The sequence below is a fragment of the Pristiophorus japonicus genome, chromosome 2 (assembly GCF_044704955.1).
Source record: "Pristiophorus japonicus isolate sPriJap1 chromosome 2, sPriJap1.hap1, whole genome shotgun sequence".
In the NCBI taxonomy this organism is placed as follows: domain Eukaryota; kingdom Metazoa; phylum Chordata; class Chondrichthyes; family Pristiophoridae; genus Pristiophorus; species Pristiophorus japonicus.
The window spans coordinates 324,075,227-324,098,429 of NC_091978.1; positions in this window are offsets into that span (position 1 = coordinate 324,075,227).

The following is a 23,203-nucleotide window of genomic DNA, read 5'->3' on the forward strand; positions in this document are numbered from 1 at the left end:
TACTCCTACTCTTTGCTTCCTGTCTGACAACCAGTTCTCAATCCACGTCAGCACACTACCCCCAATCCCATGTGCTTTAACTTTGCACATTAATCTCTTGTGTGGGACCTTGTCGAAAGCCTTCTGAAAGTCCAAATATACCACATCAACTGGTTCTCCTTTGTCCACTTTACTGGAAACATCCTCAAAAAATTCCAGAAGATTTGTCAAGCATGATTTCCCTTTCACAAATCCATGCTGACTTGGACCTATCATGTCACCATTTTCCAAATGCACTGCTATGACATCCTTAATAATTGATTCCATCATTTTACCCACTACTGAGGTCAGGCTGACCGGTCTATAATTCCCTGTTTTCTCTCTCCCTCCTTTTTTAAAAAGTGGGGTTACATTGGCTACCCTCCACTCCATAGGAACTGATCCAGAGTCAATGGAATGTTGGAAAATGACTGTCAATGCATCCACTATTTCCAAGGCCACCTCCTTAAGTACTCTGGGATGCAGTCCATCAGGCACTGGGGATTTATCGGCCTTCAATCCCATCAATTTCCCCAACACAATTTCCCGACTAATAAAGATTCCCTCAGTTCCCCCTCCTTACTAGACCCTCTGACCCCTTTTATATCCGGAAGGTTGTTTGTGTCCTCCTTAGTGAATACCGAACCAAAGTACTTGTTCAATTGGTCTGCCATTTCTTTGTTCCCCGTTATGACTTCCCCTGATTCTGACTGCAGGGGACCTATGTTTGTCTTTACTAACCTTTTTCTCTTTACATATCTGTAGAAACTTTTGCAATCCGTCTTAATGTTCCCTGCAAGCTTCTTCTCGTACTCCATTTTCACTGCCCTAATCAAACCCTTTGTCCTCCTCTGCTGAGTTCTAAATTTCTCCCAGTCCCCGGGTTCGCTGCTATTTCTGGCCAATTTGTATGCCACTTCCTTGGCTTTAATACTATCCCTGATTGCCCTCGATAGCCACGGTTGAGCCACCTTCCCTTTTTTATTTTTACGCCAGACAGGAATGTACAATTGTTGTAATTCATCCATGCGGTCTCTAAATGTCTGCCATTGCCCATCCACAGTCAACCCCCTAAGTATCATTCGCCAATCTATCCTAGCCAATTCACGCCTCATACCTTCAAAGTTACCCTTCTTTAAGTTCTGGACCATGGTCTCTGAATTTACTGTTTCATTCTCCATCCTAATGCAGAATTCCACCGTATTATGGTCACTCTTCCCCAAGGGGCCTCGCACAATGAGATTGCTAATTAATCCTCTCTCATTACACAACACCCAGTCTAAGATTGCCTCCCCACTAGTTGGTTCCTCAACATATTGGTCTAGAAAACCATCCCTTATGCACTCCAGGAAATCCTCCTCCACCGTATTGCTTCCAGTTTGGCTAGCCCAATGTATGTGCATATTAAAGTCACCCATTATAACTGCTGCACCTTTATTGCATGCACCACTAATTTCCTGTTTGATGCCCGCCCCAACATCCCTACTACTGTTTGGAGGTCTGTACACAACTCCTACTAACGTTTTTTGCCCTTTGGTGTTCTGCAGCTCTACCCATATAGATTCCACATCATCCAAGCTAATGTCTTTCCTAACTATTGCATTAATCTCCTCTTTAACCAGCAATGCTACCCCACCTCCTTTTCCTTTTATTCTATCCTTCCTGAATGTTGAATACCCCTGGATGTTGAGTTCCCAGCCCTGATCATCCTGGAGCCACGTCTCCGTAATCCCAATCACGTCATATTTGTTAACATCTATTTGCACAGTTAATTCATCCATTGCGGATACTCCTTGCATTAAGACACAAAGCCTTCAGGCTTGTTTTTGTAACACCCTTTGTCCTTTTAGAATTTTGCTGTACAGTGGCCCTTTTTGTTCTTTGCCTTGGGTTTCTCTGCCCTCCACTTTTCCTCATCTCCTTTCTGTCTTTTGCTTTTGCCTCCTTTTTGTTTCCCTCTGTCTCCCTGCATTGGTTCCCATCCCCCTGCCATATTAGTTTAAATCCTCCCCAACAGCACTAGCAAACACTCCCCCTAGGACATTGGTTCCGGTCCTGCCCAGGTGCAGACCGTCCGGTTTGCCATGTAGGAGTTCTGAGTAGAGCGTTTGCTTTGGGAGTCTTGTGTCTTGCAGAGACATCATTGGTGGTATTTCTCCAGCGATTTGAGGTGTCTACTGTATATGGTCCATTTCTCTGAGTCATACAGCAGAGCGGGTATCAGTACAGCCCTATAGACCATGAGCTTGGTGGCAGGTTTGAGGGCCTGATCTTCAAACGCTCTTTTCCTCAGGCGGCCGAAGGCTGCACTGGCGCACTAGAGGCGGTGTTGAAACTCATCGTCGATGTCTGCTCTTGCTGATAATAGGCTCCCGCGGTATGGAAAGTGGTCCACGTTGTCCACGGCGATGCCATGGATCTTGATGACTGGGGGCAGTACTATGTGGTGGGGTCAGGTTGGTGGTGGACCTTTGTCTTACGGATGCTTAGTATAAGGCCTATGCTTTCGTAAGCCTCAGTGACGATGTTGACGATGACTTGGAGTTCAGCCTCTCAATGTGCACAGGCGCAAGAGTCGTCCGCGTACTGCAGTTCGACGACAGAGGTTGGGACGGTCTTGGATCTGGCCTGGAGACGACGAAGGTTGAACAGGTTCCCACTGGTTCTGTAGTTTAGTTCCACTCCAGCGCGGAGCTTGTTGAGTGTGAGGTGGAGCATTGCAGCGAGCAAGATTGAGAAGAGGGTTGGTGCGATGACGCAGCCCTGCTTGACCCCGGTCCGGACGTTGATTGGGTCTGTAATGGATCTGTTGGTCAGGAGCAGGTGCATAGCCCACTTTTACAGGCATAAGATTTTTAAAACATACAAAAATATAATGAAATAAAATTTTAAAAACACATTTTATTGTAAAAACCCTGCCCACTAAGGTAAGTTTATTTTTAACCCTAATTACTAAAAACTTTTTTCAAAATCAAAACTTTTTTTAAGGCATTTATTAACTATAATTTCAATTAATTTTAATTATGTGAGGTGTGTTTTTATTTTTTATTGTTTTTAGTTTTTTTTTCTCATTAGCAGCAATGAGACCGTGTAGACATGGAGTTCTCATTGCTGTTAACGAGAAAGCTGTGGAATACTGTACCTGATTGGCTGTGCAGTCACACGTCTTCTACTTGGGAACCTCGAGGATGGAACTGATCCTCAGCACAGGAAGACAAGGCCTCCCCAATGGAATCCCACTCTCCTCCGGGACCACCAGCTACATCCATAGAAATGTTTCAGGTTGGGGGCATCCGCCCGAGGGAAGCCTCCGACCGCAATTTCTGGGCCAGTGAGTACATCGTCAGTCAGTGTACGACATGGCAATCGATTTGCAAGAAACCACCATCAGTACCATCACAGCCATGGAAATGGCCTCCCAGGGCGTGGCAAAGGTTACATATTGATTTTGCTGACCGAGAAGGAAAGCAGTTATTCATTGTGATTGATAACCATTCAAAGTGGGTAGAGGTGTTTCCGATGCGGAAAATAACAACAAGTAAAATAATAGACAATTTGCGAAGATTATTTTATTCATATTACCTCCGAGAAGAGATTGTTTCTGACAATGGGCCGCAATTTTGTTCACTAGAATTTGCACAGTTCACGAGTAAAAATGGTGTGAAACATACCAAAGTTCCACTGTACCGCCATACCAGCCTGCTTCAAATGGTGTAGCAGAGTGCACAATACAACTTGTAAAACGTGCCCTCGTCAAACAAATGTTGGATCCAAATCCAAAGTCATGGCAGTTCTCATTGAACCACATATTGGCTAATTTACTGATTACTTATCCTAATACTCCTCATACAACTACGGCAGAACACCAGCAGAGTTGTTTCTCAGAGGACAGCAATGAACTAGGTTCTCATTGTTAAATCCAAACTTGGCACAGTCCGTAGAAGAGAAGCAATTAAGACAGAAAGAGAGTCATGATAGAGATAGAATAAGAGAGAGAAGTGTGAAATTAAATCAGAAGGTGAGAGTGAAGAACTATCACCATAAATGGTTAAAGTGGTTACCAGCAAGAGTGGTGAAGATATGTGGTCCTTGCACATATTTGTTCAAGATGTTTGATCATGGATCATATGTTGGATCATAGGTTTATTCACATTGATCATATTTTACCTACAGATGTGGAAGAAGTTGGAATGATTCGATTATTTCTGACTCATTAGATCGTCTTATTACAAGTACAATGACAGTAGCATATCCTACATCAAATGTACTAGAAATAAGTCCAAGAGAAAGTCAGAATTTAAGTCTGAGTCCGAGTCAGGCAGACAAACAGTATGAAGAGAATTCAAATGTAAATCAAGGGCTTCACTTGGAGGAAAACTTTCCTTGGGATCAGCTTAGAATGAATCTAAGTTCGACACCATGTTTGGAAGGTTCTGTTCGGGAGCGAAGGTATCCTCTTCAAAACAAAGTGGTTAAGTTTGATTTGTAAATATGGCAAAATAAGTCCATATCTTTTGTTACCTATAACCGTGATGTTTGTTTGCTATAATTACTTCTTTATTAAGGAAAGAGAAATGTAATATATCGGGCTAGATTTTCCATTATTTTTGCATGCATCATGCCTACTTAACGTCCATATTACCGCTGAAATGAAGTATAACGCCCAGATATTGCACATTTAGCCACAAAATAGAAACAGACACCCATTTTTCGGACACTTATCACCGAGCGTTACCTTCCCCATGTACGTAATTACGGGAAAAAAATAATACCACCCGCCCACTTTTTTGGGGCGGAATCATCAGAATGGGCAAAACCACCGCCCATAATATCGCCCAGCGTTACTTTCCGCACGTAATTAACGCCAATTCAATTATACCGACCTCGCACTTTTTTTGTCGTAAAGATCATATTTGCCGAAACTAATGCCCAGGAGATCGCCAGCATCACTTTCACCACCTTGCACACATCTCGCACATACTATCATTTGCCCAAGACATCACACAGGAAAAAGTGGAACTGTTCTGAACGAATCACAACGGTGTGGGCAACATTTTTCAAATCGCAGGTCGCTTCATTCAAAAGGCTGCTTCAACTTCGGGTGGTAGGGTTGACTCTAGAGTTCTTCTCAGGTGAAGTGACCATCTCAATAGACATCTTTTCAGATTCTGGACGATTGGGGTTTACTGTAGGTGTATTTTAGTGTGGAAATTATTGCTTCTGATCAATCGCTATTATACGTTCATTGGAATGGGGCCAGTCATTTTTCAGCCTGCATCAATTAATAAACAGATGCTGCAGAGTGTAAATGGCACAACGTCAAATGCACATCATTTTGTGCCCAATCTAAGACGTGCCAGAATGAGGAGGAGGTCCAGACCATACACACCCCGCACTTACAGTGAGAAGAGATCTTACCTCGATGTGTCCAAGCACACCTGCCTTCGGAGTCTGCACTTCCACAAGGTGGTGATCACTGAAATATGCGAGCTCATCAGGCCAGATATGCAGCCTGCTATCAGGACATCACTGTCGGTTGAGTTCAAGATCACTGTGGCACTGTCTTTCTATGCGTCTGGTTCCTTTCAGGCCTCCGCGGTCAAGATTTCCCCTCTGTCTCACCATGCCACACATCGCTGTATTAGACAGGTCACAGAAGCCCTTTACTCGCATAGGATGGACTTTATCAGCTTCCCCATGACCACGGAGGCACAGGCTGACAGGGCTGGAGCATTCTACCACATTGCTAAGTTCCGCAGGATGCAGGGAGCAATACAGTGTATACACATCGCCATGCGGGCACCTTCTCAGGACCCAGAGCTTTTTCGGAACAGAAAAGGATTTCATTCCCTGATGGCCCAACTAGTTGTCGACCATAACCAGATCATAATGGCAGTGAATGACAAATGTCCAGGCAGCTTTGATGAGGCTCACATCCTGTGTGAGAGTGCTGTCTCTGACATGTTTAAGAGTTAGCCACAAGGACAATGCTGGATGTTTGGTGACAACCGATATGGCCTAGCCACCTGGCTGATGACCCCCCTGCGTGACACCCACACTGAGGCTGAGAAGCGATACAATCAGAGCCATAGAGACACACGCAATGTGGTCCAGAAAACAATAATTGTGCTTAAGCAGTGCTTTAGATGCCTGGAGCACTCAGGAGGGGAGCTATAATACAACCCTGAGCAAGTAGCTCAATTCATGGCCGTGTGCTCCATGCTGCACAACCTGACTATCAGGAGGGGACAAGAATTGCCAGAAGGGACTGATCATCCACCTCAGGAGAGAGAGGACGAGGAGGACGAGGGGCTGGATGCTGAGCTAGAGCTAGATAATCAACCTGACTATGCAACCATGCCCATGACCACCTCCAGATCGCAGGACAGGGCCATGGTGGCTACATAGCAGCAAGACTCTTACGTGAGGAGCTCATAACGGAACGATTTGCCTGAAAGAACGTTGCTGTGATTGGCAACGCTGACACCCTGCTGTGTGTGCAGCTAAGACATCAATGGTGGGCATCACCTTGGTGCCAGTTAAAGTTTAAGTTGATTCAAGTAAAGTTTTATTTAACCCTTTCATGTTAAGGAATCACCAGTGTGTAACGGTCCAGGTATCTGAGACAATGCGCAATAAGGTTATGTTGAATAAAAAACATTTAATACGATCATCGGTCTGAAATCATAAGTATCACGGACAAAAACACCCCACTCACACCCCACTTTTTTTTCGACCATTGACATCAATCAAATGGTCAACATGTCCAGCAACACAGAATACAAATGCAAAGCAGGAGGGTGATCCCCTCCCCCCATACATTACAACACATTGCATACACCCAGATGGAGATAGAACACAGCCATCACCTGCGGACATGCACCTCACTTTCCTTCCCCCCCCTCCCCTTCTTCTCCCCACCTCTAACCCTTCCCCTCCTCGCTCCATGCCGCCTGGCCGAAGAGCTTCTCAGGCGGTGCCTCATTGGCGCGGATGAAGGCAGATGCGGTTGTTGCACAGGTACGGGAGGAGGGCGGCTGCCGAGGGGGGAACATTCTCTGATCCAGAAGCAGGATCTTGGTCCTACCTCTCATCTGTCGTTCGCAGTGGTGGTGCAGAACCTAGGGTGAGTGCCGTGCTTTGGGACCGCTGGGAGACTTGTGCCAGCATTGTTCCTGGCTATCGCATCCAGGGCCTCCGCCATCCATGGAACGTACTCAGTCATGGTGGCCAGCTGTCGGGATATGCCCTCCAATGTTTCAAGGAGCTGGTCACCAATGTCTACAGTCCTCCTGGACAACTGTACCATCTCTCCGCTCTTATGTCGCGCTCGTGGAACAGACCTGCCGCGTCCACGAAACCACCACGGGGTCGGCGCCGTCCTGGGGACAAATGGGGTGCCCTGTGGTGGGGTGCTTGTGCCCGGTGCCTCCAGAGTGGAGGCGGGAATGACCGGAGGAGCACTAGATGGCCTTGGGGTGGAATGGCTTCTGGAGCGTGGCGATGCAGGTTCCTCGAAGTCTGCACTCTCATCCATAGAGAACAGACACAGCGGATTGACGGGCGAGAATCGGAGCTCCTCAGCACCAGATGTAGGATTTTCCGGCGAGTCCGGCCCCACGCCCCCATCTTCTGGCCTCTGTGGTCCTGCCTGGGGCCATGATGCTGGCTGAGCTGCAAAATACAAATGAGGTTATTAGAGGAGAAGGGGGTGCTAGGGTCACAAGGTGAGTCCAGCGCTACACACAGCATATGCACGACAAAAGCACCACCGCTATCAAAATCATCACAGACATCACATTTCATGACCAACACATTCTGCATTGCAATGATTTTCATTAGGCCAGCATTATTTATAGGACAATTTTAGAAATCATCTATCATATATTATTGTTCGGATATGAGTGGGTGTGGTGTCTATTGACTTTACATCACGCAATGGTGTAAGCTTTAATCACGTCGCATCACTTCAGGGTCTGCAGCTGCTTCCGTGGCTGTCCAGGTGTGCTTCCCCACGAGTGTGCACACCCGCTCCTCCATCTCAGTGATGTCGCTGGTGACTGGTGGCCCCCCACCCGTTCGCCTCTGCACAGACCTCATCGTCGATAGCTTCTTCTGTAAAAGGTGACAGGACAACATGGCATGCAATCATTGTGTGATATCATTGCTAGGTACTGTCGCAGAGACTGATACAACACATAACCGACAGATATAATCATGATTATTATGATAATTATCATTCTTTATCTAAAGACGTACACCATGACCGCAGGCTTTGAGTACAACATTCCCGGTAAAAGTGAAAGACCTCACATCTGATGATGGTCACTCGTGACTCTTACAAATCAAATGATATAAATACATAAGTACATGTAAATAAATGTAATACTTACTCTTGCAGATCCAGCAAGGTCGTTCCATCGTTTGCGGCATTGGTTGCCCTCACGCTCCTCATTGGTCGCCAATGAGACCACCTCTGCTATCTCGGCCCATATCTTCTGGTAGGTCTTTGGGGTAGACTTCCCATGCACTCCCTGTGTCAAATCACCCCGGTGTGACTCGACCTTCTGCAGGAGGGAGGCATGCGCAGAAGAGGAGACACAGAGAGAGGGAGCTGAGAGGGGGTGAAGGCATCTGTGGGTGTGGTGTGGCTGCTTTGGGAGGAAGGAGGGAGAGTTTAGAGAGTTTAACCAATAAGGGAATTAAGGGTTACGGGGAGAGGGCGGGTAAGTGGAGCTGAGTCCACGGCCAGATCAGCCATGATCTTATTGAATGACAGAGCAGGCTCGAGGGGTTAGATGGCCTACTCCTGTTCCGAATTCTTATGTTCTTATGTTCTTATTTGCCTTGTCCAAGAACCTCCTCGCTCTTTTGCGCCCTCCAATGTGCTCCTCTCCCAGCTCACTGCTCTCGCCAACGTCAGTTTCCACAGCGTGCTGTGTCGCCTCCTCCTCTCTCTCCATTATAGGCACCAAATTCGAGCAAATATCTGGCTGGTAACAGCAAATTTATTTTTCCAAATTTGCTCTAAAGCTCTAAACTCTCCCTCCTTCCTCCCAAAGCAGCCACACCACACCCACAGATGCCTTCACCCCCTCTCAGCTCCCTCTCTCTGTGTCTCCTCTTCCGCGCATGTCATAATGACCCTTGACCTCCTGAATCGCAGTAATCGAATGTTGCCATGCCATTGCTAAGGATGGCGACACTTTACGGCAGAAGGTCAGAGAGATTTAACGCTACCGCCCATTTCATACCGCTTGCGGTAACGCCCAATTTCAAAAATGGAGACTAGGGGCTTTGAGAATGGGGGACAAGCCGGCAATCTGAAAACCCATTTTTACCGCCCACGCCAGAAATATGGCACATTTTTGGGCAATCTGCACAAAAGTGTAAGATCTAGCCCATAGATCCATCTAGTGGACTACTGCTGAAACTAGTGGACTGCTATGGTAATGCAGCCATTGTTGTTTACAACAAGAATAAAAGGAATGGAGCCATCTTGTGAAGTCTGAGTGTTTGTGATGTCATAGAGAATATTTCACAGTGGGCTGGTGCCAACATAGTGCATCATGTGGCAGCCAGGGTGTACAGCATCAAGTGAAGTAAATCTGGCCATGATGAGGCCATCCCTGGCTTCCCAGACAGCAATGTGGTTGGGTACTGATTATCTGAGTCGTGTGCAGCATCAGTTGGTGTTGTTGTTGGTGCTGCTGGTGTGCATGGTGCTGCTGGTGTTGGGGCTGATCATGGTGGGTTTCTGAGGACCAAGGTGAGATAGTTTCAAGGGCATAGATGGCAGGTGAAGTGGAGATGACAGAAGCGATCTGTCAATGGTGGGAGAGATAATGAGGTCAGACTGGAAGGAGACTTGTGTAAGAACTTGCAGCATTCTGAATCTGTAGTGAAAATGCAGTGTAGGGAAGCTTGTGGCTAAGGGAAAATATTTGACTCAGCTGGAAGCTTTGACTTGACAATTGAAGCTGTAACTCATCAGCTGAAACAATGGGAAATCACTTCCCACCTCAGCATCACTGAGGTCTAGGCACAGCGGGAAACCGGTGAGCGACCTGTCAAAATCAAAAAACTGGGGAAAAAGCATTGTTAAGTGGCTATAAACAAATCATTAATGATTTCAATTGCCTCCCCCGCCACTGCAGGTCAAATCGACTCAGCAATGGCTGGAAAGGCGGGTGGCAGTGGGTTGACATCGGGGTCCCGACCCGCTGTCAAAAAAAAATATTCCCACCTGACCCGCCACTGATCACACCTGCTGACCACCCAGAAAATTCTGCTCAAAGTGCGGCAGAAGCCCAATTTATAACTGGCATTGAGGTTTCTGCCGCACCTACATTAAAATAACACCAGTGGAGCGGGAGAAGCACCGAGGAATTTCCCAGCCATGACTTAAAACAGAGGCACAAAATATATTTGAACTTCCTGGGGCTGGAGAGAAGGAACAGGCTGAATTCCATTTGGGAGAGTGAGGGGCGGTTGGGGGGGGGCGGGGACGGGGACGGTAGAATTTGGGACAGAACATGGAACAGAATACGGATTTTGTTTTTCATTCGTTCAAGGGATGTCAGCATCGCTGGCAAGTCCAGCATTTATTGCCCATCCCTAACTGCCCTTGAGAAGGTGGTGGTGAGTCGCTTTATTGAATTGCTGCAGTCTGTGTGGTAAAGGTACTCCCCAAGTGCTGTTGGGTAGAGAGTTCCAGGATGTCGACCTAGCAGTGATGAAAGAACGGCAATATATTTCCAAGTCAGGATGTTGTGAAACTTGCAGGTGATGGAGTTCCAATACGCCTGCCTGCCTTGTCCTTCTAGAGGTCATGGGTTTGGGAGCTGCTGTTGAAGAAGCCTTGGTGAGTTGCTGCAGTGCATCTTATAGATGGTATACACTGCAGCCACGGTGTGCCAGTGGTGAAAGGAGTTTAAGGTGGTGGATGGGGTGCCAATCAAGCAGGCTGATTTTTCCTGGATAGTGTCGAGTTTGTTGGAGTTACACTCATCCAGGCAAATAGAGAGTATTCCATCACACTGCTGACTTGTGCTTTGTAAGTAGTGAAAGGCTTTGGGGAGTCAGGAGGTGAGTCATTTGCCACAGAATACCTAACTTCTGATCTGCTTGTTTCCACAGTGATTATGTGGCTGGTCCAGTTAAGTTGCTGGTCAATGGTGACCCTCAGGATGTTGATGAATGATGGTAATGCCATTGAATGTCAAGGGGATGTAGTTAGAATAATCCTTATTGGAGATGGTCATGGCCTGACACTTGTATGAAGTGAATGTTACTTGGCACTGGTCAACCCAAGCCTGAATCTTATCCAGGTTTTGTTGCATTAGTGCATGGACTGCTTCATTATCTGAGGAATTGCAAATGGAATTGAACACTGTGCAATCTTTAGCTAACATTCCCCATTTCTGACAGAGAGAGGGTCATTGATGAAACAGCTGAAGATGGTTGGGCCGAGGACATTGCCCTGAGGAACTCCTGCAGGGATGTCCTGGGGCTGAGATGATTGGTACCCAACAGCCACAAACATCTTCCTTTTTTGTTAGGTATGATTCCAGCCAGTGGAGACTTCCCCATGATTCACATTGACTTCAATTTTACTAGGATTTCTTGGTGTCACACTCTGTCAAATGCTGGCTTGATGTCAAGGGCAGTCACTCAAACCTCCTCTCTGGAATTCAGCTCTTTTGTCCATGTTTGGACCAAGGCTGTAATGAGATCTGGAGCCTGAAGTTATCCTGGCGGAACCCAAACTGGGCACCGGTTAGCAGCTTATTGGTAAGTACCGCTTGATATTACTTTCGATGACACCTTCCATCACTTTGCTGATGATTGAGAGTGGGCTGATGGGGCGGTAATTGGCCAGATTAGACTTGTCTTGCTTTTCATGGTCAGGACATACTTGGGCAATTTTCCATTTTGTCGGGTAGATGCTAGTGTTTAGCTGTATTCGAACAACTTGGCTAGAGGCGTGGCTAGTACTGGAGCAGAAATCTTCAGCAGTACAATTGGCATGCTGTCAGGACCCATGATGTTTGCTGTATCCAGTGCGCTCAACTGCTTCTTTATATCAAGTGCAGCAAATCGAATTGACTGAAGACTGGCATCTGTGATGGTGGGGACCTCAGGAGCAAACCATGTTGAAATATCCGCTCGGCACTTCTGGCTGAAGATGGTTGCAAACAATTCAGTCTTGTTTTTAGCACCCCTGTGCTGGGCTCTGCCATCATTAAGGATCGGGATGTTTGTGGAGCCTCCTCCTCCTGTTAGTTGTTTAGATGTCCACTATCATTCACGACTGGATGTGGCAGGACTGCAGAGCTTTGATCTAATCCATTGGTTATGGGATCGCTTAGTTCTGTTTATAGTATGCTGCTTCTGCTGCTTAGCATGTAAGTAGTAGTGTGTTGCATCTTCCCCAGGTTGGCACCTCATTTTCAGCTCTGCCTGATGCTGTTCATGGCATGCTCTTCTCTTCTACACTCCTCATTAAACCAGGGTTGGTCACTTGGCCTGATGGTAATATTGGAGTGAGGGATATGCTGGGCAATTACAGATTATGGTGAATTACAATTCTGCTGCTGTTGGCTCACAGAGCCTCATGAATGCCCAGTCTTGAGTTGTTAGTTTTTACCTAAGTATTTCATTTAGGACAGTGGTAGTGCCACACAACACAATGGAGGGGGTCCTCAGTGTGAAGACAAGACTTCATCTCCACAAGGACTGTGTGGGCACTCCTACCAATTCTCTCATGGGCAGATGCATGTGAGACAGGTAGATTTTTCCTTTGTGTTGGTTCTCTCACCATCTGCCACAGGCCCAGTCTGGCAGTTATGTCCTTCAGGGCTCAGTGAGTAGTGGTGCTACCAAACTACCCTTAGTGATGAACATTGAATCCGATGCCTAGGTCAATGTCCATCCTTTTTTTTTTAATCTTGTACATTTTGGTGTTTATGCTAATATTTCCTGGTCCTTTGTATTCTGCTAGCAGAGGTAGGTGTGATTATGGGCAGACCTTCCAGTTTGCCTCAGGTGGATTGGCAGTATGCCACTCTGCCTTACAAGGGTGGATTGCTGCTGATGTACCCTTGTAGGTGCCAGCAGCCTGTCATGATTATGTAAATGACCCTGTCTCCCAGATTTGGAATGGGATCTTCAGCCTGGGGCTAGGGCGATGTGAGTTCTGTTTCACTGGACTTGTGCCAGAAGAGCGAATGCCCAGGAATTTTGAGGCCAATTGTTTACAAGTATATTTTGCTGGAAGTAAACTCAAACATTTAAATCTTTAAATGTATTTGATAGTGATAGAGAAGTAATACACTGTACTGTAAGTTTTCACCTAATTATAGATGGCTCCGTATGGTATGTTTTCACCTGATGAAGGTTTGGCTATTCCCCATGTATCTCGAGACCTAATGAAGACTTGCTCCAGATTGCAAGCTTGAACAAATAATCTAGGCTCGACACTCCAGTGCCGTACTGAGGGAGTGTTGCACTATCAGAGGTGTCATCTTCTGGATGGGATGTTAAACTAAGGCATCATCTGCCTTCTCAAGTGGACACAAAAGATCCCATGGCACTATTTTGTAGAAGAGCAGGGGAGCTTTTCCCAAGTCTGGGCTAATATATATCCCTCAACCAACATCACTAAAATAGATTCCCCCGATCATTGACACTTTGCTGTTCGTGATCTTGCGATATGCAAATTGGTGGGTGCATTTCCCAACATTACATCAGCGTCTATACTTCAAAAGCACTTGGCTGTAAAACACTTTGGGATGTCCTGAGGTCATAAAAAGTGCTACTTCTAATATTTAGGAGTTTTATTTCGATGGGGGAAAAATACAATACTATTAAAACTAGTCTTGCTCTGTTTCACACGAGGACTGGCCTCGGTGTATATTCCAAGTCTGTAGTTGGTTTCATTGCAATCCAACTGAAAAAGAGAGATTAAGGCAGCAATGCCATTTGGGATGCCAGGCACATATTCAGATTTCGTGAAAAGGGGTTTGGCAAATGCTTTCCATATGAAGGGAAACAGAAAGTCATACATTGTTATTGGCAAGTGATAATGTCACATGTAAATAATGCATTCCATTATGATTTAGTCATGTTGTGTTATTGTGCTATGCTATATACTTAGAATGAGTAAAGGTTATCAGGCCCATTTTCTGCTTGACTCGTCGCCATGTACTTACTCTTTTCTTACCCACCCCCTATATCTGATGGGAGAAAGAAAGAAAGAAAGACTGGCTGCCTGACATTTCATAGCACCTTTGGAGTGTAATCACTGTTGTAATGTCGGAGAGGCAAAACCTCTCCAACCCCTCAAAAGCAATGAGGCAAGGCCAAGGTGGCTCCAAATCATAAGAACATAAGAACATAAGAAATAGGAGCAGGAATAGGCCATAGGGCTCCCCGAGCCTGCTCCGCCATTCAATACGATCATGGCTGATCCGATCATGGATTCAGTCCACCTCTCTGCCCGCTCCCCATAACCCCTTATTCCCTTATCATATAAGAAACTGTTTATTTCTGTCTTAAATTTATTCAATGTCCCAGCTTCCACAGCTCTCTGAGGCAGTGAGTTCCACAGATCCACAACCCTCTGAGAGAAGAAATTTCTCCTCATCAGTTTTAAATGGGCGGCCCCTTATTCTAAGATTTTGCCCTCGACTTCTAGTCTCCCCCATCAGTGGAAACATCCTCTCTGCATCCACCTTGTTAAGCCCCCTCATAATCTTATATGTTTCGATAAGATCACCTCTCATTCTTCTGAATTCCAATGAGTAGAGGCCCAACCTATTCAACCTTTCCTCATAAGACAACCCTTCATCTCCGGAATCAACCTTGTGAACCTTCTCTGAACCGCATCCAAAGCAAGTATATTCTTTCGTAAATATGGAAACTAAAACTGCATGCAGTATTCCAGGTGTGGCCTCACCAATACCCTGCAGCAAGACTTCCCTGCTTTTATACTCCATCCCCTTTGCGATAAAGGCCACGATTCCATTGGCCTTCCTGATCACTTGCTGTAGCTGCATACTAACCTTTTGTGTTTCTTGCACAAGTACCCCCAGGTCCAGCTGTACTGCAGCACTTTGCAATCTCTCTCCATTTAAATAACAACCTGCTCTTAATTTTTTTCTGCCGAAGTGCATGACCTCACACTTTCCAACATTATACTCCATCTGCCAAATGTTTGCCCATTCATTTAGCCTGTCTATGTCCTTTTGCAGATTTTTTGTGTCTTCCTCACACATTGCTTTTCCTCCCATCTTTGTATCATCAGTAAATCTGGCTACGTTACTCTTGGTCCCTTCTTCTAAGTCGTTAATATAGATTGTAAATAGTTGAGGTCCCAGCACTGATCCCTGCGGCACTCCACTAGTTACTGATTGCCAACCCGAGAATGAACCATTTATCCTGGCTCACTGTTTTTTGTTTTTTAACCAATCCTCTATCCATGCTAATATATTACCCCCAACCCCATGAACTTTTATCTTGTGCAATAACCTTTTATGTGGCACCTTGTCAAATGCCTTCTGGAAGTCCAAATACACCACATCCACTGGTTCCCCTTTATCCACCCTGTTCGTTATATCCTCAAAGAACTCCAGCAAATTTGTCAAACATGACTTCTCCTTCATAAATCCATGCTGGCTCTGCCTGACCGAATTTTGCTTTTTCAAATGTCCTGCTACTGCTTCTTTAATAATGGACTCCAACATTTTCCCAACCATAGATGTTAGGCTAACTGGTCTATAGTGTCCTGCTTTTGTCTGCCTCCTTTTTTAAATAGGGGCATTATATTTGCAGTTTTCCAATCTGCTGGGACCTCCCCAGAATCCAGGGAATTTTGGTAAATTACAACCAATGCATCCACAATCCCTGCCGCTACTTCTCTTAAGACTGTAGGATGCAAACCATCAGGTCCAGGGGATTTATCTGCCTTTAATCCCATTATCTTACTGAGTACTACCTGCTTAGTGATTGTGATTGTGTTAAGTTCCTCCCCTCCGCCCCCCCCCTCCTTCGCCCCCTAACTATCCACTGTTGGGATTATGAACAATATAAGTATTATATTTAACAGGAAGTTGTAGTGCTTTATTTTCACGAGTTGAAATACGATTGCTGAGATTTAATTTTGTGATTTAAAAAAAATTGAATAGGCAATTGTGTTAAATTGAGCAATTTAATGTGATGCAGGTGGCTCATAATTCTTTGGAGGAAATTGTGCCCATTCCTGGATGGAAGCTCCTGCTGATCATATCTGATGTTGTTCCAGGGTAGAAAATGTAATCCATTGAGCTGGATGCCTGCTCATTTTAGGTCTGTAAACAAAACCAATGGGATGGAAAGTGAGGTTGAAGGGATGCTCAGTACAATTCTGAAGAAAGATTTCAGAGACTCAGTGAACAAACACTAAACTGGAGAATGTTTGACAATTTGTTTCTTAAATGGGAGGGAATATCTATGAAAGTGACTACATGTGGTGAGCGAGACATAACCTATTATAAGGAGGCATACATGCAGCCCTATTTAATTTAAAGATATCTTTAGTGGAAATCTGATTGTTGATTCTACACTTATATTATAGATAATCTGGGGGGGGGGAGAAATTTGAGTAATTTTAATCACAATATTATTAATATCAAGACAATTCGATACAGTGTGAATCTGCTCAACAATCTATGCACACACTTCTTCAAACTGTGCTCCAGTTCAGCAAAATTCTGCAGCAGGAGTGGAGTCTCTGAAAATTTGGCCTCATAGCCATGACACACAAGGGGTAATTTTTGAATCCATGCTTGCACGGGCAGAGATAGAAATGGCATACTTGCAGGAAGCCTGAATCCACAGGAGCTTGGAGCTGAAATTCAGCCTCCCAGTAAGGCCGGTTACCGCCAGAAAGCGGCAGCCACGCGGCGGTGTCGAATGGCCGCCGAATTGTTTGTCGTATGGCCGCCGCTCTGAAAATTCACCTTGGTGGTTTTTCCGGTGGCCCCCACTTCCACCCCACTGCTGCCAAACCCTCCTAAGCGCCTCATCAAAGTGCGCACCGCCGATCTCCCGCCCCGAAGCAGAATTTACCTTGAAAAATCTTCGGCCTGCCATTCGGTGCCACCGACAGCTATTTCGGTCGGTGCACTGTGTTTGCAGCGCATCAATAAACAATAGAAAATATGTTCTGGACTATCCCTGCGTAACACGCCAGGGTATCGATGACTAACTACAAATATTTTATGCAACGTAGCAGTCCAAGGTCAGCATTTAAAATGTGGGTGGATTGAGTAGGAGGCAACTGCATGATTCCAGCCACCTGTAGGCTGACTGTTTCAGCGACAGATGTAATAAGTTCATTGTAGTGTCTGTGGCCAGCATTAAAGGGGAGGGCGCACGGCCGTGGCCACCAGCTTAGTTTTTTCTGTCGGCCGATTGCCAGGTTGGCCCGACAATTATGCCCCCAGGTTCGGCCAGGCCGCCAACAGGTAGCCTGGTACCCCGTCTTGGGTGCCAGGCCACTGGCCTAGCCAAAACCCTCCCTGGTGGCCCAGTCACCGAACTAAACCAATCACAGAGCTCTTAATTAAAGGGGAGAGATGTGGTGGCGCGCCAGTGCAATTACGTCATCAGCACTACGCTCATGACAGCATCAGACACTGCACCCGTCCCCACTTCTGCTCCCAGTTTGACGGCCACTCCATTCCCGCCTTCACTTCCGTCCCCATTATAACCAACTTCCGCCCCGCTGGAGAAAAAAAGACAAAGAGCTGAATTTCATGCAATCTGCCACCGCATCCATTGGGGCGGTGAAAACAGCTGAAACACGGTAAGTGCGCCCCGTTTCCAGTAAGGGTAAATTTTGGCCCCCTTATGTGCTTCGTCTACTTATGATGTCAGCAAGCTTCCATTTTGAATAATGCTGCCAATTGGGGTTCTCACTGTTTTGGCAGGTGGAAAATCTAGCATTGCTGCAGCGTTTAAAGTACTACAGCAGTAGTTTAAAGGGTAATTATTTTCTGGCAGTGACATTTAAAATCTGTTCATTTTCAACTGGAGAACAATGGCAGACATAATTGATGCAGAGTCAAGAGTCCTGAGATATTTTTGGATGGTAATGTTGAAGTCCTACTGTAAAAAGCGTGACAGGAGAAGGTGGCACTGTCCCCATAGGCAAAAAGCACAGAGAGGTTGTGCTTGAAACTTGAGTTCAGAACTTGCAGAAAGAGCTTGCAGAAAGTAAGGAAAAAGTTTGGCAAAGTCTGAATATAAAGTGGGGCCAAAAGAAATAGTCAAACCAAATAAAAAATTAACATTCTCTATTGCAAGCAGCAAAAATTCAACTCAAAATATGCCAGCTGTCATTTAAATGCTGACTTACTGTCAGCCAGCAACTTTGCAACCTAAACTTTCCATTTTAACGGGCAAACTGAATACATGTCGCATTTTCATTATGAGCGACAGGAAATTGCATGAATCTTTTTTCAGTAACAGAATAATATTGAATTGAAGCCCTCACCTGATTGCAGTGAGAGCCTCCTACCCGACTGGAAGCTTTTAGGCTGTGCAGTCTTGACCGAGATTCAGGGAGTGCAATCCCACTCAGACTCTTCCTCATGGCATAAACCATCAGAAAATCAACATTCAAATGTTACTATTCTGATTTAGCAACTGCAAAAATTTTGTCTAGTGCAAAATACAATTTTTCAAACAAAGTTAGTGTTTATATGTAATATAAATCCTTAGAGAAGAAATTTGTATTTTCTGAATCAAATGCTATTAAATTTACTTTAGTGAATCTTTTTTTCTTACTGAATAATTTAATGCTTAAATTTGTACGGTTCAAACACTGAAGTGCCCAGAATGTTAACTTATTACATGTGTAATCTTGATTTATTAAATATGTAGTTTTTCAAAACCGATATTTAACTCTCCTTATGAAATATACATATCCATTTCATTTAAAATTCATATTGAATCAATTATTAATCTGTAAATCTTCCTTTTTTATGTTTCTTTGATAACTCTTCGACTATTAAATATCAACTTTGCATGTTCAGAATTAGTACATTTTTGATATCCAGTTTATTAAAATTGAGCACGGTGAATATTGACTAGTTTAAAACATTCAGTCAGAAGGTTATGTCAAGTGCAGGGTATTTTTGGTGCAATAATCCTAGAATAGAGAAATTGACTTATTTTTTTTAAGTTGGGTTTCTTCTCTTTAATAAAAATGAAAGGGGGCAATTTTAACCTAACCAACACATGCGGAAACTGACGGGATCAGGTGCAATGCTGGTTGTACAATCTGCCTGATTTTACTCAACATTGAAGGCAATAGAGAGTAATATTGGGCAGGGGGCAAACTGGCATTCTGCCCAATCCTGTAGTTTGCTGCCCAGTGAGTTAGGTTAAAATTACCCCCCCTATTGTTCAAAACCCCACAGACCTGATTTTAACCCACTGCACCCAGCAAGAATGGGGCATGCGGGGGTTTATAAAAGGCACAGTATTCTAATCCCCGGATATTCATCCACCTCGCGCCATGCACCAATTTTACAGATACATTTTTCCAACATGTGAGGCCGTTGCTCCAGACAAGTGAGGACCTCATTCAAATGCAAAAATCAGGGTCTGACGACGTCTTTCAGACACAAACAAGTTTCTAACAGGCAGTTACCTGTGTAGTGCCCCTGCTGTAAGAGGTGGTCTAAGGGGTCAGGTTCACCTCTGACCTACTTGAGCGGTTCGAATTGCTCCCACTCCCTTGGATTCTAGACTCTGGATTTATATGGGGGATGTGATGAAGTGCAAAAGACCACTGGTTTGGTGCAAAAGAACTTTGATTTTATTAAGGATAAGAAAATACAATGTCACACTTATAATTACACTAATAAAGAACAGTACATCACACATTCAAAGGGGTTGCAGTGAAAATTACACCTCCCCCCTCCCAAATACCTAATACTGGCTAGGTTAGACTCCAGGGCAGACAGGGACTATGCTTACCAATCCTTTCTGGTCAGTTAGCGGTAGTTCACAGTTTCGGGGCTCGTTGGATTCTGTAGGTTCTGCTTGTCGTACCCAGAACGTTGGAGAGGACGTCTTACTGCACAATCTTCAGTTGGGTTGAGTCCGCTGATGCGGTAGGGCACGTTTTGGATTCGTGGGGTAAGTACCCGCTTTCCCTCGTTAGAAATAGGTTTCAAAGTCCTTTTAGGTAATGTTTTCACCTGTTGGTAGTCAGGCCTAGATTGTAGAGTGGAAACTTTTGATTCTTCGGTTTCTTTCTTATGAAGTTTTGTTTCGAGATTGGTCAATCGCGGTGATTTTTAGTGGTACCATATTGGCTGTGGTCAGTTGCTGCTGCGATGGTGATGTTCTTCCTTCCTTTTCGATTTCAGGACGTCGAGGCTGGAGAAGTTATTTTACAACTGTCGCGTTGGTTTCTCTCCCTTCTTGATGGCAGAGGCTTAGTATAGCACTAGCACTAGCACAAGCACAAGCATTGTCTCTCGAGGCAGTAGCATAAGCAGCATAGCAAAGCACAGCATACCCTTTGTTAAAACAGGGGCTCGTTAAAAGTTAATATGTCTCAGGTGGGCTGATCTTCTAAATCTGTTTCTTGATGGAAATATTAGCTTGGTAATCGCAATGTTCTTTTGTGATTGTTTTTTGCATGCAGGCTAGCATGAGCCTTTTGTTTTTCTGTATAGGCTGAAAATGGCTTTCCAGGTTCAGGTTGATGGCTGGCCATCTCTGAGTTAATTGTTGCAATGTTAATGTCTCATGTGGAGAAGGGTTTTCGAGTATCCATTTTCCAGACAATTTACTTCAGTCTCAATGCCCCAGACAGTTTCAATAATCAAACTGGCTTCTTTGAGGGATAGTTCCTTAGCCCTACCCACACAGGTTCAATCTGCTTTGTAAAATCCAAAATTCGATTAAAGTTCAGAGTTTCTTCCATGTGCACTTTAGGAATTCAAACATTCTGGTAGATAGTTACAAATTAAATTTCCTTTCCAATGAGTCCAAACACTGGGGGTGGGGACTTCCCACGAATTTTGCCCTTCTGTTACACTGCCTCACCAGGGAAAACTGGATACACATTGGAACAGGTCCAGAAAGGGGCCACGAAAATAAGTTAATTTAATTTTTACCGTGCCACTTTGATATTCTGGTGGCTCTGAGTACCCTGTCCATTTTATTTAAATGACCCAATCCCTGGGATTTGGGATAGGGTCACAACAGTTTGTCATGGAGGTTCCACTGCATCGCAATTCCGATTGCACACTGGTGCCGAGGAAACGTTCGCCTTATAATTACTAATATATTTAGTTATATTTATTTTTCTATTTATTTATTTATATATATTTATTTACAATTAAATAGTAGTATAACACCAAAATATCTGGCAAATTCTTTAAATGTAATTATAAAAATACACATATTAAGAAAAAGTTAGAATGGATCAATTACTCTTCAAAAAAGTTTCTTCTGAAAAATATAAAATTATAGTCCTATGTTTGAAAAACAAAATCCTGGTAACTGGTAAGGTGAATTCAATAGGTTTTGATTTCTGATACCGCTTTCAGCTTTTGTGTTATATATCACATCAAATCACCCCTCGAACAAAGATTTAAAACTGCGTCTTTGCCCGATCAATCAACCAGAAATAAAAATATTTCATCACGTAAATAACTTAGAATAAGAGAAGAATGATCAGCGTTATTTGCATCTTAAGCAAGCTTTGTAAAGTACTGGGTAAATAGTATTGCAAATATTGGTCCTAAAATTTCAGGGCATTTTCCTGCTCTTCCACCGTAATTCTGACATGAGACTTCAGATCCCTCAAAGAAACAGTGCTAATGAGTGGAAATGGCCATTTATGCCAATTCTCTGTGGGTTGGCAGGTGTACTGCTGAAGTTACAGTGGGAGACCAGTCGAACTCCCGTGAAATTTAGGGGTCCTTATATCTGTGACATGTGTACGTTTCGGTATCAGACAAGCATAGTTTTTTTGCCTCATATCAGTTATATGGCAGATATTAGGTCAGATTTTGCTGTCAAAATAATAGTGAGGCTAATGGCGTTCGCCATTATTTATGAATAATGGTACAGCAACTTCTGGCGAGTGGCAGATGGGCGGATATTCAAAAGTATTTTTTTTTCCCTCTCCATCTGTTTATTCTCTCTCCCTTAATCCAATCTTTCTTGTCCTCTCTTTATTTCTCTTTCTGTACCTGTTTTGACATTGAATTAACCCTCTTTAATTTACCCTCCTTCTCAGTCTTTCTGCTGTTTATTTCTCAATCCTTAAATCTCATTTGGTTAAGGAGATACAATGCTGCTTGCTCTGTTCACTCAGATTCCAGGTGTCCTGTTTCCCTCGGTGTGCCGTTATCAGTGCACACTTTCAACAACGAAGTGGGCAATACAACATTTGGGTTGAAGGGTACAGGGGCAAGTCGAACTAACGGCAGATGCCATTAGATGCCCTGCTGCAGCTAATTCTGGCCCAACTTTGTTTTGGTAAATTTACTGTAATACAGTGATGGGCAAACTGTTATTGTATGTAGCTTGCAGCAAGGCATCAATTAACAACAGAAAATGTGTTCCAGATTATCCATGAGTAACACGCCAGGTATCGACTACTAACTACAAATATTTCAAGCAACGTAGCACTTCAAGGTCAGCAATTAAAATGTGGTTGAATTGAGTGGGAGGCAATGCATGATTCCAGCCACCTGTTGGCTGACTGTTTCGGTGACAGATGTAACATGTTCATTGTAGTGTCTGTGTACCTAGGTTATCTGGAGGAAGGCACAAAACAACTGGGCCAGAGCTCCACTTAAGCTATTCTCTCTTAACTGGGAGTAGGGCAGATTGTATGGAATGGAACAATATATAGCTTCCTGCATTGTGTTTGAAATTTGGCTAAGAGATGTCTCAGTGGATGGCAATCTTCCTGCCACATTAAAATATTACCAAATTAGTCTGACAATCAACTCCATAAATCCTAGTTAAATATTCTATCACCAAATGTCAGTTTTGCTTTTAATTATGTTTTTCTAACTATGCTTCACCAGCTCAATCCTTTAAAGTAAAGTTTCCAGACCATCATCAAACATCACTTCTATTTTATGTAATCAATTTGAGATAGCAT